The 18,692-nt window shown below is 40.0% G+C and overlaps 1 protein-coding gene across 12 annotated transcripts in view; it reads left to right on the forward strand.

Annotated features, from left to right (window-relative positions):
- Nucleotides 1–18,692, forward strand: part of CNTNAP2 (contactin associated protein 2) — a 977,311-nt gene that overhangs the window by 458,602 nt on the left and 500,017 nt on the right. The gene's annotated exons all lie outside the window — the stretch shown is intronic.

The following is an 18,692-nucleotide window of genomic DNA, read 5'->3' on the forward strand; positions in this document are numbered from 1 at the left end:
TTAACTTTTCTTTTTTTTGTGATTACTGCTTTCTCTGTATTATCTAAAAAGCCTCTGCCTCCCCAGGGACACAGTGGTATCCTCCTATGTTTTCTTCCAGAAGTTTTACAATTTTAGCTTTCAAATTTAGGTTACTAACTTATTTCAAATTAATTTTTATATGTACTGTGAGCTAGGGATCAACATTCTTTTTTTCTATGGTTATTCAGATGTTTCAGAAACATTTGTTTCTGAAAAATTTTAAATTACTTCCCTCTCTCTGTTGAATTCCTTAGGCATCTTTTTTGAAGATCAGTTGAGCGTATAGCTGTGTGTTATTTTTGAACTATCCTATCCCACTGATCTATTTATCTATCCTTATAGCAGTGTCACTCTACCTTAATTAGTGAATATTATAGTAAGCTTTTTATACACTAATGTGGAAATATTTCCAAAACATGCTGTTAGATGGAAAAAGAGTACATAGATCAGTGTGTATAGCATTGGTATTTTTTGGTATACCAAAATTGGTATAGCATGGTAATTTTTCTGAAAATGAGGGAAAATAACATATGTTCGTGTATGTTGAATATGTATTAAAAACCCTGGAAGGATATACAAGGTATTCATGACACTAATAAGAACACAAGCATACCTCATTTTATTGTGTTTCATAAATATTGAGTTTTTTACACATTGAAGGTTTGTGGCAAACCCTGCATTGATCAAGTCTCTTGGCATCATTTTTCCAACAGCATTTACTCACTTCATGTCTCTGTGCCACATTTTGGCAATTCTTGCAATATTTCAAACTTTCTTCTTATTGTATTTGTTGTGATGATCTGTGATCAGTAGTCTTTGAAGTTACTATTGTAATTGGTTTGGGGGCACCATGAACTTTGCCCGTATGAAACTGTGAGCTACTTAATCGATAAATTTTGTATCTTTTTGACTGCTCCACCAACTGACCGTTCCCCTGTCTCAGTCCTCTTCTTGGGCTTCGCTATTCCCTGAGACAGAACAATGTTGAAATCAGGCCAATTAATAACCCTACAGTGGCCTCTAAATGTTCAAGTGAAAAGAAGCGTTGCACATCTCTCACTTTAAATCAAATGCTAGAAATGATTAAGCTTAGTGAGGAGGACATGTCAAAAGCTAGATGGACTGAAAACTAGGCCTCTTGGGCCAAACAGTTAGCCAAGTTGTGAATACAAAGGAGAAGATCTTGAAGGAAATTGTGTTACTCCAGTGAAGACACGAATGATAAAAAAGTGAAACAGCCTTATTGCGGATATGGAGAAAGTTTTTTCTGGTCTGGATAAGAGATCAAACCAGCCACAACATTTCCTTAAGCCAAAGCCTAATCTGGAGCAAGGCCCTAACTCTCTTCAATTCTACACAGGATGAGAGAGGTGAGGAAGCTGAAGAAAGGTTTGAAGCTCACAGAGGTTGGTTCATGAGGTTTGAGGAAAGAAGCCATCTCCATAACATCAAAGTGCAAGGTGAAAGAGCAAGTGCTGATGTAGAAGCTGCAGCAAGTTCTCCAAGATCTAGCTCAGGTCATTAATGAAGGTGGCTATACTAAACAACAGATTTTCAGTGCAGACAAAACAGCCTTCTATTGGAAGAAGATGCCATCTAGGACTTTCATAGCTAGAGAGGAGAAGTCAATGCCTGGCTTCAAAGCTCAAAGGACAGGTTGACTCTCTTGTTAGGGGCTAATGTAGCTGGCAACTGGTAACTTCAAGTTGAAGCCAATGCTCATTTATCTCCTCAAATCCTGGAGCCCTTAAGAATTATGCTAAATTATGGAATTTAAGAAAAAAGATGTCATGGAGAAACTAGGGGTAAGACAGGAATAAAGACACAGACCTACTAGAGAATGGACTTGAGGATATGGGGAGAGGGGAAGGGTTAGCTGTGACAAAGCGAGAGAGAGGCATGGACATATATACACTACCAAGCGTAAGGTAGATAGCTAGTGGGAAGCAGCCGCATAGCACAGGGAGATCAGCTCGGTGCTTTGTGACCGCCTGGAGGGGTGGGATAGGGAGGGTGGGAGGGAGGGAGACGCAAGAGGGAAGAGATATGGGAACATATGTATATGTATAACTGATTCACTTTGTTATAAAGCAGAAACTAACACACCATTGTAAAGCAATTATACTCCAATAAAGATGTAAAAAAAAAAAAGAATTATGCTAAATTACTCTGCCTGTGCTCTATAAATGGAACAACAAAGCCTGGATGATAGCACATCTATTTACAGCATGGTTTACTGAATATTTTGACTCAGTTGAGACCACTGTTGAGAACTACTGCTCAGAAAAAAAAAATTCTTTTCAAAATATTGCTGCTCGTTGACAATGCACCTGGTCACCCAGGAGCTCAAATGGAGATGTACACTGAGATTAATGTTGTTTTCATGCCTGCTCACACACGTCCGTTCTTCAGCCCATAGATCAAGGAGTAATTTTTACTGTGAAGTCTTATTATTTATGAAATACATTTTGTAAAGCTATAACTGCCATAAGTAGTGATTCTTCTGACGGATCTGGGCAAAGTAAATTGAAACCTTCTGGAAAGTATTTATCCTCCTAGATGCCATTAAAAACATTCATTATTCATAGAAAGAGGTCAACATATCAGGATTAACGGGATTTTGGAAGAAGTTGATTCCCACCTTCATGGATGACTTTGAGGGGTTCAGGACTTCGTAGAGGAAGTAACTGCATATGTGATGAGATTCCACAGAACTAGAATTAGAAGTGGAGCCTGAAGATGTGACTGAATTGCTGCAATCTCATGGTCAAACTTGAACGGATGAGGAGTTGCTTCTTATGGATGAGCAAAGACAGTGGTTTCTTGAGATGGAATCTGCTCCTGGTAAGGATGCTGTGAAGATTGTTGAAATGACAGCAAAGGATTTAGAATATTACATAAACTTAGTTGATAAAACAGCAGCAGGATTTGAGAGGTTTGACTCCAATTTTGAAAGAAGTTCCACCGTGGGTAAAATGCTGTCAAACAACATTGCATGCTACAGAGAAATTGTTCATGAAAGGAAGAGTCAATGGCTGCAGCAGACCTCACTGGTGTCTTATTTTAAGAAATTGTCACGGCCACCCCAGGCTTCGGCAGCCACCACCCTGATCGGTCAGCAGCCGTCCACGTGGAGGCAGGACCCTCCACCAGCAAAAAGGTTACAACTCCCTGAAGGCTCAGATGATGGATAGCGTTTTTAGCAGTAGAGTATTTTTAGGTTAAGGTATGTACATTGGTTTTGAAGACATAATGCAATACTGCACACTCTAGACTGCAGTATAGTGTAAACATACATGCAATGGGAAACCAAAAAAAAATTGTGTGATTCACTTTATTGCAGTATTTGCTTTATTGCCGTGGCCTGGAACCAAACCTGCAATATCCCTGAGGTGTGCCTGTAGTTGCCTATGAGAGGTGGCAGTGTATGGTGACCGAGCAGGAGTGGGACAGAAATATGAAGAAGAATTCTCACCGTATTTCTAAACAATATGATTATATTAATTACTCAAAACTTTAATTTTTAAGAAGAGTAAATGGTATGGGAAATATTTTTTGGTCTCAGAATAGATAAAACTTTGAGGTGGCCGTTCTTTGGAATAATATCTCTTAGGTCAAATTATACTTTTCAGGCCCTGAAAAGTTAGTTAGTTGTTAGTATATGATATTTATTCAACAAATATTTGAGTGCCTATTATATTTCAAGCAGTATTTTAACTCCTAGGAATGTAGATATGAACAAAAATTTATGTTCATGGTATGTACATTCTAGTGGAAGAAAAAGCTAAAATGGTAAACAAAAAAACCCCAGATATTTACTGAATGTGGTAAGTGCTGTGAATGAAATTAATGTAAGAAAAGCAAGACAAACATGAGATGGGGGCTCTGGAGAAAGATTTTTAGATAAGATAACTTATGAGCTGAGACACAAATGCCAAGAATGATCCAGGGGTGTGAAGAACTGAGGGGGAGGTAGGGGGGCTCTTTGCAGGCAGAGTAAACTGCAGAGGAAAGGGCCCTGAAGATGGAAATGGCTGAGGAGAAACAGGAGGAAGACAGGTGGGGGCTGGGCATAGTGAGAGTGATACAGGATGAGATTGTGCAGGTAGGCAGGGGCTCAACCAAGCAGAAATTACAGGAAACGGTGAGGAATTTAGATTTTATTCTAGGTGCAATGGAAAGCCATTGAAGTTTGTTGGAAAGTTATTGAAGGAATGAAATGATCTGATCTCAGTTAAAAACAAAATACCATTCACTTTGTTGGGGGAAGAATCGATTGCGTAGGGATTGCCAATGGGAAAGGAAGAAAATCAGGAATTTTATCACGTAAGCCAAGAAAGGAAAGTGTTTGAAAAAGAAGGTGCCTAGTTGTTCCAACTGAGGACAGAAAGCTGTCCGCTAGGTTTAGTAACATAGAATTCCTTTCTGGTCTGATGTGAGCAAATTCTATGAAGCAGTGTGCACAGAGGACACACTAGAACATGCTGGAACAGGAATGGATTCTCTCTATTTTATATCCCCATCCCCACCCCCCCCCCCCCCCCCCCCCACACACACACACACAGCAAATCAGAGAATTGGAGAAAGAAAAATTTAGACAGTTCTTTCGAGTGTTCTATAAAGGCAATAAAAACAGAGATGTGTATATCCAGAAGGGCAGATCTCTGTGTTAGTTCAGCACATTTGGTACATATTTTAAATCTTCATAAGGAAAACTGCTTTATAACAAGGTGCTCTTAGCGTTTTAGTGACTAAATTTCCATGAGTAATTCAAAATGGGTCTATTTATATAATCCCACCCCTTTGGCAGTTAATACTATTGAAAGTTTCCACTGAAGGTTTAAATCTGACTTCTAGGAATATTTTTGGAGTGTTGTGTGTTCCACCAGCCTCTCAGATTGTTCCAGAATGTCCATATGTAATGACAGAATGTCTGCTCCTTTGTCCACCCCACATACCCACATCAGCTGTATTAACTCTCTGACCAAGCCCCATTGTTAATGCTCCTTTAAGGGATCGTGACTGATCACGGACGCTCCTTCACTAAGCAGACAGCAAATGGGCATTTCACAGATTGATGCCAATGAATGTCAACTGGATTTGCAGAAAATCACTAAGACAACACTGTCAGTCAAAAACACAGCTGTCAGTTAAAGTATGAGGGGCTTAGGGGGGCTTATTACTTAAAAAAATAATAATATGTAAATTAAAATATTTTAGCACTCTACTTTTATTTGCTATTTGTCACCTAAGAGATGACATTTAGGACAGGAAGTGTCTTAACCAAAGGACACTTTGTCTTCTATGGTAGGTACCATCTTTTCAAGCTGATTCTGGGTGTAAGCTTGTTTTACAATAATCCAGCATTTTCCAAACCGTATATTTGACTCCGTCTTTATACCGTCTGCTTATATCCTTCTTGCGTTTAACTCTTATGGAAAATTGTGGGTCCTTTTTTACTCCAGCCTTATACATTACACTTTCTTTTCTCTTCTCCTTGAACTCGTGTGTGTTCTCCCAGTTTTCCATCTCTGGGGGAGGCTTCAGTTCTTGCCCCTTCTGCAGCCACAGTTGCAAGAAACCTAATTGTAATCAGCAAGCTGCCTGCTGCTAAAAGCTCTTAGTGCCCATGTTGTTAATGAATGACCTGGCTGAATGTGGTGATTTAAGAGGAAGACTTATCCCTTGTCCCTCTCTAGGGCCTTGTTCTTAAAGGATTCCTATGCTGTTTAACTCCTCTAGCATAAGGAGTATTAACCACTACCCACCACACTTCATATATTAGTGCATTGAATTGAAATAATGGGGAGCTTAAAACATATCACCACGTTTCGGGTGGAAGCTTGAAGAAACTCAGACCCCTCATTTTAGCCTAAGGAAATTGGATAACACCGCCATTTGCTCTGAAGTTATAAATACTGTTTTCTCCTGGGGACTAGAGGATGAGAGGGGTACAGTCAGAATTCTTTTAAGAACTAAACACATTAGAAGTAACCTGCAAAACCAATACCAATTACTTGCAAGCAAGGGCTGAAAAATCATTGAAGCCATAGAGTGTGCACATAAGGGATGGCTTAAAACAAACAGTGGCGTGCCTCAAAACTCTCATGAAACAGGAGTGAAGTAACAAAGCTCTCTTCTATTTATTTTGACATTTTTGATCTTAATTTGTATAATCCAACAATTGTTACACTTGAAAAATAGAGCAGCAAATACCTCAATATAGGAAGGATATTTTACTGACTCTCTGGCAAGACTGAGGTTTGTGTTGTCTTTCTGGTAAACATCAGGCATTCAGAGCGTGTGTGGGGACGGCTTATCTACGTACACCAGTAAACCTTTCATTCAGTACCCAGGCTTTCTGCATGCCAACGTTATGTGTTTAGTGTCTCAAGAGTCTATTTAGTAGAAATTCACTCTGAAGGGCCTTTAGAGGTTTAACGGCATAGTCTCTCCTTTATTCAAAAGACTGAAATAATGCCTTTCAAATTCCTGGAATTCTTAAGCTTGTGTCTCAGATTAAACAGAAAATAGACTTTCTTCCTTTCGCGTTGTCTTCCAATGCTACCAGGAGCGGGTTGGGTAGGGGGGACATGTCTGTTAAGATATAGACCCAGAATCCTAACTCTTTAGGCTGGGCATGATGGAGAAGCCCTGAGAGCCTGTGAAGTCCCTCCAGCTCAGTCAAGTCCATGACCCGTTTGTGCATGAGCGTGGGTGGGTGGGCAGAGGGAGACACTATAGAATTTCCTCAGAGTCTGTAGCTCTGCTTACCACACAAAGGAGGTGATATGGAGATGGTGCCTGTTATTAAGTCTCATGTGAGAGGGAAAAGTAGGTATGTCTGTATCACCAGTATGAATACCACAACAAGTAACTATAGATCCCCCTGAACTACTTTTTTCCTGGACTTCACTTTTGTCCTCCCTAGGCATACAGTGGTGTGATCTTAACACTTGGAAGATTTGTCTCAAAACAGAAAAAAAGCCCCTTCTTACTAGCTTCCTTCTGTTTTTAATTGCAGCGCCTCTAATTAATATGTAGGAAATAAGAGAAGTAAATGGCTGGCCACACGGTGCCTGAAAATAAGAGCTCTTGATAATTGCTCAGGGGAGAACAGAAACAAAGGAAGTGTGTCACAGATCTCGTGGTGGCCACCCCACACTTTTCATTAAGGGAAGGCAGTCAGGGAGAAGGAAGTTTCCTTCAGGTGAGCTCAGGAAGTGTTTTGAATTAGATTAGGTTTGGGGAATTGAAGTAATTTTACAGGATGTACTAAGCGCTGGTCAATTCACTTGCTGCAGATCGTACTGAAGGTGAAACGCTGCTGCAAGAGTCTAATATTTTCTCAACCTAATATTCAGCTAATTTTTAATTTTTTAAAAAAGCATTAAAACTATTGGGATTCAATAGTTATATTTACTTTTATCCTTTGAAACAAAAATAACTCTCATTCCCATTAATGTTCAGTTGTTGAAAGAAAATCGAAAGAGGCAAACAGTATATATCTTTGTCTCTGTGGGCTTATGCAGTTTATAGATATACTCAGCAGTGCCTTTGATGAGTGTTCTCTGTAGCGTGAGGTCGGTTGGTAATGGAGTATTGACCCAACAACTTATCGAGAGAAGTCCTTGTGCTTCCCTCAGTTGACATGTTTCATGTTACAATTGCATCTAACACTTTAATTCACAACTGAAATTAGTATAGTTGGGTAGAACTTTAAGGAAGTTTATAATAAGGCTAACAGATAGGGTTATTAGGTATTGTAAGGGTGAGTTCTGAGAGGAGAAAATCAGGTTATTGTTACTCAGGGAAAAAAATTCTGAAGTGTGGTAGTAATAATCTTTCATAAAATTTAAAATAAACATCCTAAAGGGATATAAGATTTTCGCTGGGACACAGAAAGCAATAAAAATTGTGTGCTTAGTGTGTGCAGCCACAGGCATATTATCTTAAACAAGGTTTACCATCAGCTGCAAGGAGAAAATGTATATGCAGAAAAGCAGGAGATGAGATCAGCTACTCGGCAAGCGCTAGGGATAAGCGGTGCTCTGAGAGCCTGTGGGCAGCAGAGATCGCTCCGAACTGGAGAGGCAAGACAGGTTTTCTCGAGAGATGATACTGAGGGAGGTACTGAGGTGTGGTGTAACTATGAGAGAAGGTCTTAAAAGGCAGAGTTTTTGCCCAGTAAAACTGAGTTTTTGACTTCAGTTCCTGGTTTTTGCAGAAGAGTGGTAGCAGAACCTTGAGACCAAATTACAGGGAACAATTCCTCTCGGGCCAATGAGTTGTAGGCATTCTACCTTTAAGCCAGGCAGTGGAAAGCCATGGAAGGTTTACCAGCTGGAATATATTATAATGAATTCCACAACGAAGAGTATGGCAGTCATATGCAGGATGGATTCAGAGAAAGACCAAAGCCAAAAAACAAAGAAAATGTTTTAATAGTAATTGAAAAGAACTAATTGGACTTTTTGCCTGAGATTTCTAAAAAAAATAATAAAAGGAATACAAAAGGAAACTATAAGCTCTAGTTCAACAAAGTTTTAAAATTTGTAAGTGACGCTGTAATCCTGTAATTTATCCAATTGTTAGAAATCCATTATTCTGATTCTGTAATTGGAATAATTTGACATTAGTTTAACTTAAAAGATTCCCTTATATCTCCATCAGTCAATTTGTGTGTAATTACGAATTAACTCTTAATTTGTAGTTTACTATTCGCCAGAGGATAGAAACTAAAAAGCTATAGCCCATGCTCTGCATTTGATCCATAAACCTTTCAAGTTCAAATTTGATGACTCTGAAACAACCATTTCGTGTCTATACTTTAAGGTTTTCTTCTAATGTTTTATTAGAGATATCAGTGAGACTTCAAACCCAAGTCACTGACTGATATAACCAGCAGCCTTCTTCAACAGATGGAAATCAATGGGGCGAATAGAAATTGCTTGGAATTTTCTCTGAAGTTAAAAAACAGTATAGGAAATATGTTTATAATATCCACATGGCAAAAGTAAAAGTAAACAGAACTTCCTGTTACAGTGAAGTTTAATGAATCCAGTTAGTTCTTCCAACCATCATTATAGCCTTATCAAGAAGTAAGAAAGAATATCATTAAATGGATATGTCCTTTAAGTAAATACTGAATAAATTTTAAGGGCTAAAGTCCTTGTCAGTAATAACTTCAGTAACTACTTACTATTGAAAAATATCCTGGTGCCAAATGCTTTGTTCATTTTCCCCATCCTTGGTGGGGAAATAGATGGAGCAAGGGCTTCCGAGTCAACCTGACTTCTCTCTGAATCCTGCCAAGCCCTCCATTTGGGCAATCCACTTACCCCCTATGAAAAAATCTTACCAAGTGGTTGTGTAAATTGCACATAATAAACAGCATGTTTAGCACAGAGCCTGGCACACAGTAGGTACTCAGTAAATATTTGTTAAATAAATGAATATTTTCACTCTAAAGAATGAGCCACTAGATTTACTAAACAAATTTGATTGTAAAACTTCTCAAGTGTTCACTTCTTTATATTTATTGGAGGAAAGAGGAGAGAGATTTGTAAAATGATTAAATATGCTATTTACATTTGGAAATTTTTTTCTCCCCAGGCTTTGGGTTGGGAGTTTGGGGATCTTAGCTGCACAGGAAAAAAAAATAGATAGCTTCTGTATTGCTAGCTATATTCTCACCGGGCCCAAGAAGGTGAAAAGAAAATGAATAAGAAAGAAGGAGGGAAAGTTGCTGGGGAGATTGCTGACCAGTTGTCCCCTGCCTAAGACAAGTAACCAAATGCCTCCTTGACTTAAACCCATCATTTGTTTAATTGAAGATAAAGCATATTTCTATTACTGGAGAATGAAAGGGGTGGAGAAGATTTCCTTAAAAAAAGCACCCATTCTACTATTCTTACATTTTCTGATGTGACCTATGCTTTCAAAACAAGTGATCCATACAGGGGAGGAGAATGGATGCATTTGAGGAAAAACAATATTTCTAGACTTAGGTCACTGATGAATGAGGAGACAGTTGAAAGAAAGAAGAGAAATGGGTGAGAGCAGTATACCTGTTTAAGATCTGAAGCTGTGATTTTGGATGAGGCACTGGAAGCACAGGTGCATTCTAGAGCCTTGCTCACCGGTTCTCATTTCCTGCAGAATCACACTCATCTCAGGGCCAGGCCACTGATGCTCAGGTTAATACAGGTTTTAGGGAGCAGACGAAATTGGACTGAGATCCAGGTTACCTTGTTTCCTAGCACAGTGCGCTGAGGCATTTCATTTAATATCTCTGAGCTTCAATTTCCTTATTTGTAAAATGAGCCTCATAGAGGGGATGTAAGGAACCGTGGATTACTGTATTCTTCCATTCTATGACACGCACAGTTCCCACTTTAATTCAGATGATTCTTAGAATCAATGCTATGTCCATTGGTGGGGGTAGAGTGATATAAAAAATAATGGGCATGATGCGATAATTGGAATCTTAATCTGATGAAACACATGAAGGTCATACAGGCAAAGTGCTCATCATATCATCTGCAATGTAATAAGCAAAGAGCAAATGGTTTTGGGGGTGATGCTCAATGCTGCTGTCGCTATACCTTGCTACACCACGCAGAGCAGACATTCCCCTCCTCGTAGATGCTCACTTCACAGATGCTCCAGCTCACATGAATGCATTCAGAACACATTTTGTGAAAGAGTAATTAAAGTCTCAAAGGCCCTAGTTTCTCTAATCATCTAAAATGTCATAATTTTCTAATGTAAAAAAATAAAGTCAGGTCATGATGTGCTCAGCACTCTGCTAGGCACAAGTTTATTATTTTTTTCTAATATGACTTCAATATGATTTAATTTCATCACTACCAATAGCACCATATGGCAAGTTCCCCATTTTCCCTAAAAATTTATTGAGACTTTTGTGTGTTCAAGTGACCAAACTCTCTATGTTGAATTTTTCTCAACGTTTCTTCAGGACATCAGAATATAATGGGGATTTTTTTCAGGTGGCGCTCTACCAACTGGATATGAAATTGGATCAGGTGGAGGCTAGAACAGATGGGGCTGAGCAACAGAAGGAAAGATCCTGTTTAGTATATACGCAGAAATCACTCTGGCGAAATCAGTCATGCCACGGGAGTTAGTTTCAGTTCGGTTAAAGAAAATGAACTGAAGTAGACAGTTGAGTTTCTGGGAAATGAATATGGGCTCACACTTTAGAAATCGTCTCGATTAAGTGTCAATAAGACAGATGAGCTAATGATGCTGAATTAGAAGTCTTAAAATGCCATGTTTGTCAATGACAATAGTTCTCTTTATTCGGTGCTCACTGTGTACCAGGCACTTTACATACGTACCTCATTCAATTCTCACAAAAGCCCCACGAGACAGACATCTTTCCCATTTTACAAATAATGAAACTGAAGCATGAAGTAAATTGATCAAGGTCACATAACTCTAGGTAACAGAGCCAGGATTCTGACTTGAAAGCTCATACAAACCGTGACCCCTCTACTATACTGCCTTCCAGTGTTAAGTGATGTGTATTGCAAGAGAAATTAGAAGAGCAAATGGTTAGTTTGCCGGAATCCCAGGTCTCTTCCACAGTAACAATTAGGATAGGCCTACGATATCCTGAATGATGCCTGGAGTACCTGCCTGAATCCTGATGAGAAATACGGAGCAGTCAGGCTGCACGTGAAGTAGAGGCCCACAGGGGCCACACACAGGACTATGGTGAATCACATGGACTCCCTCCCTGTAGGAGCCCCCTAGAAACTCTCCCAGGATCCTGAAGCCACACTGATCCAGAAGTGGATCTCCATAGAAACCTTGGGCCAGAAGAGCCCCAGCTTCCCATTCAAGCCAAAACACACTATGAAGAATCTTGTTTGCATTGAAGCAAATATGTGAATCTGAAGATGTGGGTGACTTGGAGTACCCCCTTTTTTCAAAACTGTAGATAAGCCATAAAGAAGAAAAAATCATTTCAGTCCAAATATTTACCCTGCTCTAACTTTGAAGCAAGACTAAGAAATAGAAGGGAATCATCATTAATTGATTGCCTGCTATTTTTCAGGCACTGGTCAGACCATATAATTGGTTGGAGGGAAGAAAAGATAAGGGAAAGCAACAGATGGAGACAGATCTGCCGGGCACCATGCTCTTTATGCATTATTTCATTTCATACAATGTTCTTTCATATCACCAAGTTCCTGCTGACTTCTAAGCTATGTTTTCTGCTCAGCCAAGTATTCAAGAGGTAGGTACTGGTTATGACTAAGCAGAACATAACCCCTTCTCTGAGAAAAATAGCAGAAAGGGCAAGTATATCCTCTTAAGGAACTAAATTTCTTTCTCTGACTTATTTTCCTCAAACAAAACAAGATTTTGTCATTTCTATTACCATAGCCTTGTTTTTCATGCACAGAGATCACAGAAATCTTTGAGCCTTCAAGAAGGTAGAGGAATTCTTATTAAGTAAGAGAGTGAATAATCTTTTCAGATGCAACTATGCCTATAGTATAAGGACAATAAATGTTTTGGGGGTATAAACATGAATTAAGCTATAGGTGTTATGCATTATAGACATTAAATTAGTAATTATCAGTAATTAACCTGATTGCTTTAAAACAAGGCATAAGATGATATTTTAACAATCTATCATTATGTTTGTATTCTGGGACACTAAAATCAATTATATGCCATGAACTATCCCTTGAAAATACACACATCGAAGAAATAGAAAGTAAGACAGAATTTAATGAATTTCGGGACACATAATTTTTCATATTGTATTACTTCTGAAATTGTTATGCATCTTAAATTCAATGACATCTTACACTCACTCTCAGCCAGATGTCAGTCCTGATGTGTTATAGTAGGCATTGCTTACACACTTGTGAACATCAGAACTTGCAGAGTGCATGTCAGCATCTTGCAAGAAAATTCCAGAGACAATAATGGTGCACTTATTATCCTTAGGTTAATGTGTTGAACAGCATAATGGAAGCAAGAGTGAAGAAAGGAGTCTAGGGCTTCCCTGGTGGCGCAGTGGTTGAGAGTCCGCCTGCCGATGCAGGGGACACGGGTTCGTGCCCCGGTCCAAATCTCAAACGGGGGCTTCTCACTGGTAGACTCTGAAAGGGCACTCTGTTGACGGGGTTTTGGAAAACGTGTTCCCAGGCTGCCAGTCCTAGTGCTGTGGGGAGAGCACTGAAGGAGGGGGGAAGGTGCTGAGTGCCACAGACGCATATCTGACACCCTGGCTACAGAACTAAGGGGGTGCGATGGCAATGCAGTTGATCGAGAAGTAAGAGAAGGCATGAGGGCGCATTCAGCAGTCATAGATGGGAAGGTCCGCGTCAGAAAGACGCTTCAAAGGAAGAAGTGGAAGATTAGATATGGATTTTTTTCCTTTCACTCTAGCAAGTCAACATAATCTATAAATCAGGTTCCTTTGGCTCTTCTACTGACTATCATGTTCTTTTTCTCTGACTTTCCTGTAACTGGAACAGTATGCCTGCCCCCTCATAGCGCAAGAATAATCATTTGCTGGCAGAAGCTCCATGAATCAGCCTTGCACTGAACATGTTATAATGTTTGGGAACCCAGCTAAATTTTCCCATAACTGCTTTGAAAGTGATTTCCGTTTACAGCTAGGTGGAACAAATTCCTGCTGCCAGCTAAATCTTCTTTTTCTTTTTCTATGAACAGTCTCATAAAAAGGAATATTGCTCTTTCGTACTGTTCTGTGATGCATTTTCTGTTGGAGTCTATGGAGGAAGCTATCTAAAAATGCATTGAGTGTTGTAAAAATAGCCTCTTAACTCTACCAGAATTCAACCTTTTAATAGTTGTCTTTCTTCCCCCTTTATGTCTCTTTTTCAATTATTTCTTTCCCTTGGGTACACTGCCAGATTAATGTTTCTGGGTTTTTCATAGACACCTACAATGACTGAAGGGATCCATCTCCCACCTTTAAAATCCTCATTACACCCCAGCAGAGTTTTCTGACTGTAAGAACTCAAACCCCAGATACAGGGAGAGAGAATCACTTTCAATAGGAAACCTAACATTACCAGTAGTTGGAAGCATCCCTTATAGCCAATTTTTGGTCTGTACTTAAGTTATGTTATGGCAGACCTCCGCTGACAAAAATGCTGCTGTTGATTTAGTAAATGCTGTCGATTTAGCTTATCTCAGCATTTCAGTGTTGTTATGTGTATTTTAAGCCGTACAAAGGTGCTTCTTTTCTTTATAATTCAGCTGAATCAGAAACTTTTCTCTCTGCTTGCTCACACCTTCTTCTAACTTCTGAACTGCAGTGCCAAACTAACTTCGCCTAGGGACTGATTCCCTACTATAAACGAGAAGAGACTTGCCTCAGCTTCCAAAGTATCACTGCTTCATTATCCAATGAAATGCTCCCCTATAAAAATGTTAGTCTCTGTGCAAGGATTTGGTGAGCCACAGGCTGGAGCTGACCAGCTGGGACATGGAGCAGGGCTCCAGCTATTGATGCATAGGTCCGGGAGGACCCCACCAACCTCCCTATTGACCAAGGGAAGAAAGATGCACATATTTTAAAGCAGGACGACTAGAGGCCAGAAAGTCAGCAGGGCAAGAAAAAGGGAGCAGAACCGTGAATAGAGTCATGAAGTTATAGATCCATAGGAGAAGTGTATAGAGGGCTGTGTGTGTGTGTGTGTGTGTGTGTGTGTGTGTGTGTGTATATATATATATATATATATAAAGTGTCACACAGCAGATGGTGGCCCAACCAGGATGAGACCCACATCCAGTACAGTCTAGTGCTTGCCTCTGTAGCAGCTGTTGTCATGAAGACTCTAAGAAGTAAAACAGCAGCAGCTCACAAGTCCAGTAACTGGTTTAAAATAAACACTATTTTAGTAGCTTGAACTGTGTCCCCACCAAAAAGATATGTCCAAGTCCTAAATCCCAGTTCCTATGAATGTGACCTTATTTGGAAATAGGGTCTTTGCAGATGTAATGAAGTTCAGGATCTTGGGCTGAGATCCTCCTGGATTTATAGTCTTCCCTAAGTCCAATGACTGGTGTCCTTATAGGAGAAAGGAGAGGGGGATTTGACAGAGACACAGAGAAGAAGGCCACAGGAAGACCCAGGAGCAGAGGGAGGCAGAGATTGAGGTTACGCTGCCATGGGCCAAGGAATGTCAGGAGCCATTAGAAGTTGGAAGAGGCAAGGAACATTTTCCCCTACAGCCTGCAGGGGGAGCACTGCCCTCCTACCACCTTTGGCTTCTGATTCCTGGCCTCCAGAGCTGTGAGAGAACGCATGCATTTCTGCCGTAAGCCACCAGGTTTGCGGTCATTTGTTACAGTAGCCCAAGGAAAGTGATAGAATTATGAATGTTTCCAATCTGAAAAACGATCTAGGAAGAAGGTTTAGTATTTCCAATATTTATTTTTTGTTAATTTTAATAAAGTAGACCTCAAATGACATTACTTTTAACTTTTGTATTAAGAGTGCCTATACACACAAGGGCTCCCCTAAATGTTTCCAGCCTGAAGTCCTAAACATTGAACATTGACCTAAAAGGCCCTGCCCAGCTCCCCAGCCCCATTCCCTCCCACCTTCCCTTCTCCTGGTGTTTCAGGAATATGGTCTTCTCTCAGTCCTCACACATGCGGGGTCTGCTCCCATATCAGGCTTTGCTGTGTGCTGCTCTCCTGGCGGTCACACCCCTTCCCCAGCCCGCACCTCCTTCCCCAGTCTGAAATCAGCTCCAGAAGTGTCACTGTCTGGAAACCCCTACTGACTCTTCAAAATAGATCAGCCATACTCTCCCCTGCACGTTACAAGGTCTCCTGACACCTTTCCCTGCCGTAGTAATCATCACTGTTTGCGATTCCCCACTGATGGCAGCAATGCTACTTCGTGTGTCTTTCTCACCAGCCCACAGCTCCATGAGGGCAGGCGCAGGGCTTTTTGCTTAATATTACATTCCGGCACCAGTGTGGTGGATGACATATAATAGGCCACTGTAAATATTTGGTAAATAAACGAGTGGTAACGTTTAGCCTTGGATGAAGCTGTGGTCCATTATTTACACTTCAAGCTGTTCATTTTCACACTTACAGCTATCCTATTCTTAAAATATAAAATTGAAACTGTAGGAAAATGAGTACATAGTCCTAACCCCCAAATTAATATACTCTAATGACGTCTTAATTTTTCCCCTGTGAATTTCTACGTAGGTGAAGTCTGCTCTGTCCCAAAGCCATTTTATAAATAAGTAAACATAACTCTAGGGGCTCAAAGCAGTTATAATCATTTCGCCTTGATGTTGATTTTCTTGGAAACACCACCAGCTTGCCCTGATTATCTTTATTCATTTGTGTAATCAATAAGCATTTGTGGGCCATCCAGTAGATTCCAAAGATTACATTCCAAAGTATTCTAAAATCTATAGGGGAGAAAAGAAGATAACAGTAACTATGGTAGGAGTTGTGGCAGTGGGGTCTACAGGGTAAAGGACTGAAGAGGTGAATGGAAAGGAGACCAGGCTGTGGGTATTACAGGAATATTTCCAGAGGCAGTAACTCTGGAGCTGAGTCTTAAACGAAGAGTAGGAGAAAGTGGATAAAGACATAGAGGTTGGTCTAGGGCAGCGTTTCTCATCCTTGGCATTTTGGACCGGACAATTCTTTGTTATGAAGGGCTATGCTGTGAGTTTTAGGATGTTATCAACATCCCTGGTCTCTGCCCATGAGATGCCAGTGTGACAATCGGAATCCTCCCAATACTGCCAGATATCCCCTGGAATGACACATTGCCCCCCGTTTGAGAGCCCTCCTCAGGGGCAGGGAAGGTCTGAGTTGCTACAGACATTTTCACAGAGCTCTTGCGAAGAGTGCTTAGAGGGCTATGGAGGGGGATGGAGGGAAAAGGTAACACAGGGGTCTTACTTACACAGAGGTTTCGTGTATTAAGCTGAGGCGTTTGGAACTTTATCCTGAAAGCTCTTGTGAGGAATTGAAGGATATGGGCCAATTTGTGTTTAAGAAAAATCACTCTGGTCACAGTGGAAAGGATGAACTGAACGGGGGTCGGATCAAGTCTGTAATCCAGGAGAGAAGGGATGAGTGCTGATGGAAAGGAGAGTGAAGGTAGGAGAGGTATTCAGATCAGATCTCTAGGAGGGTGTCTAGATGCTTGGCTTGGGTGATCAGGAGGTAGTAACATAAATGTTCTCCAGTAGCAGTTGGAAATTAAGCCGCATGACTCTGTGAGAGAAGCTCTCTGAGGCTTGAACACAGAAAAATTACTTGGAAAGTTTAAGTGTAGTCTAGGTGAACTCATGGTATAAGAAATACAAATAGCACTACCTAAGGGCTCAAATTCAATTAGGCCTTCAGCAAAGATTTCTTGAGCAAATTGTCAAAAAAAAATTATCAGTTTCAAAAGTAATCAATATAGCAGAAAACCTTCATAAATTTCCACCACCACCGCCCTCAAGCAGTACCTTAGACAAGGGAGGCAAAGAGGCAGATTGAAGAATTGAAGCCATTTCCCTTTCCTAATTGTCCATAAAATTGTCCCATTTCTTTGCTTTACTTTCTGAGTCTATATAATGATAACAGGAAAAATGGTATGTTTGGATATTTTTAAATAGCTGGATCTTTGACAACACTGAGATACGTAATTGTCAACAGAGAATCTTAGCATTTGGTAGAACTTCTATTTGCATTCAGCCGTTCGGTGGTCTATAAGGCATGTCCTTTATGTGAGAATTGACCAGATAGAATTTCGTGAGCACCTACTCTAGAGGAAGGAGAACAGGACTGAGATCGCAGTCCTAAAGAGGCTTCCCGGCTGGCTAGTGCTGTACAATATACAAAGGCAGCTAACAGTCCAGGGCAAAGCATGATACCTTTCATAAACCGTTTGGCAGAAAAGTTCTTTGCTCCCTGTTTCACAAAGCTATGAATGTTCCTTGCTTTTCAACATGAGGAACACAGGCTATTCAGGCACTGCTCAAGGATTTGAATGGTGGTCCTAGAAAATGTGGGCAGAGTTCAAGGCAGTTGCTTTAGCTAAAAATCATTATGCAACTGAAAAAGCTTAACTAGAAATATTCCCTGTATGTAACCATATGCCAGGATCCAGGTTTTGACTAGGAGATTGTCTGAGCAACTTCCAAATGGGAGTCCTTCAAATTGCAGCAGGAACGTTTGAAATCTTGTTATAAAGCAGAAACTAATACACCATTGTAAAGCAGTTATACTCCAATAAAGATGTTAAAAAGAAAAAAGTGAAATAAAAAAAAAAGAATGGTTGAAATCATTTGAAATTTTGAAGAATACAAAAAAAGGAATTCATACACAAATAGGAGGTATAAGTGGATTTTTTGTGTGTTGATAAATTATGCATTTTCAAGTATTTGGCTTCAAGGACATATAAAAGATAGAAATCCTTACGAATCCAGGTAATGGTGTAGGCTCTCTTTTAAAAATCATCAATGTTAATATCATTAAAACATCACACATTTAACAAAACAGCTTAATTCATAAATCAAACCGTAATTCAGAAATTACAGAGTATAAAACATAGCTCACATGGATCAAACTTACCATTAATTCTTTATTATTACTAAAAAAAACCATACACACACAGTCTT

Source organism: Stenella coeruleoalba (genome assembly GCF_951394435.1).
Source record: "Stenella coeruleoalba genome assembly, chromosome: 9".
NCBI lineage: Eukaryota > Metazoa > Chordata > Mammalia > Artiodactyla > Delphinidae > Stenella > Stenella coeruleoalba.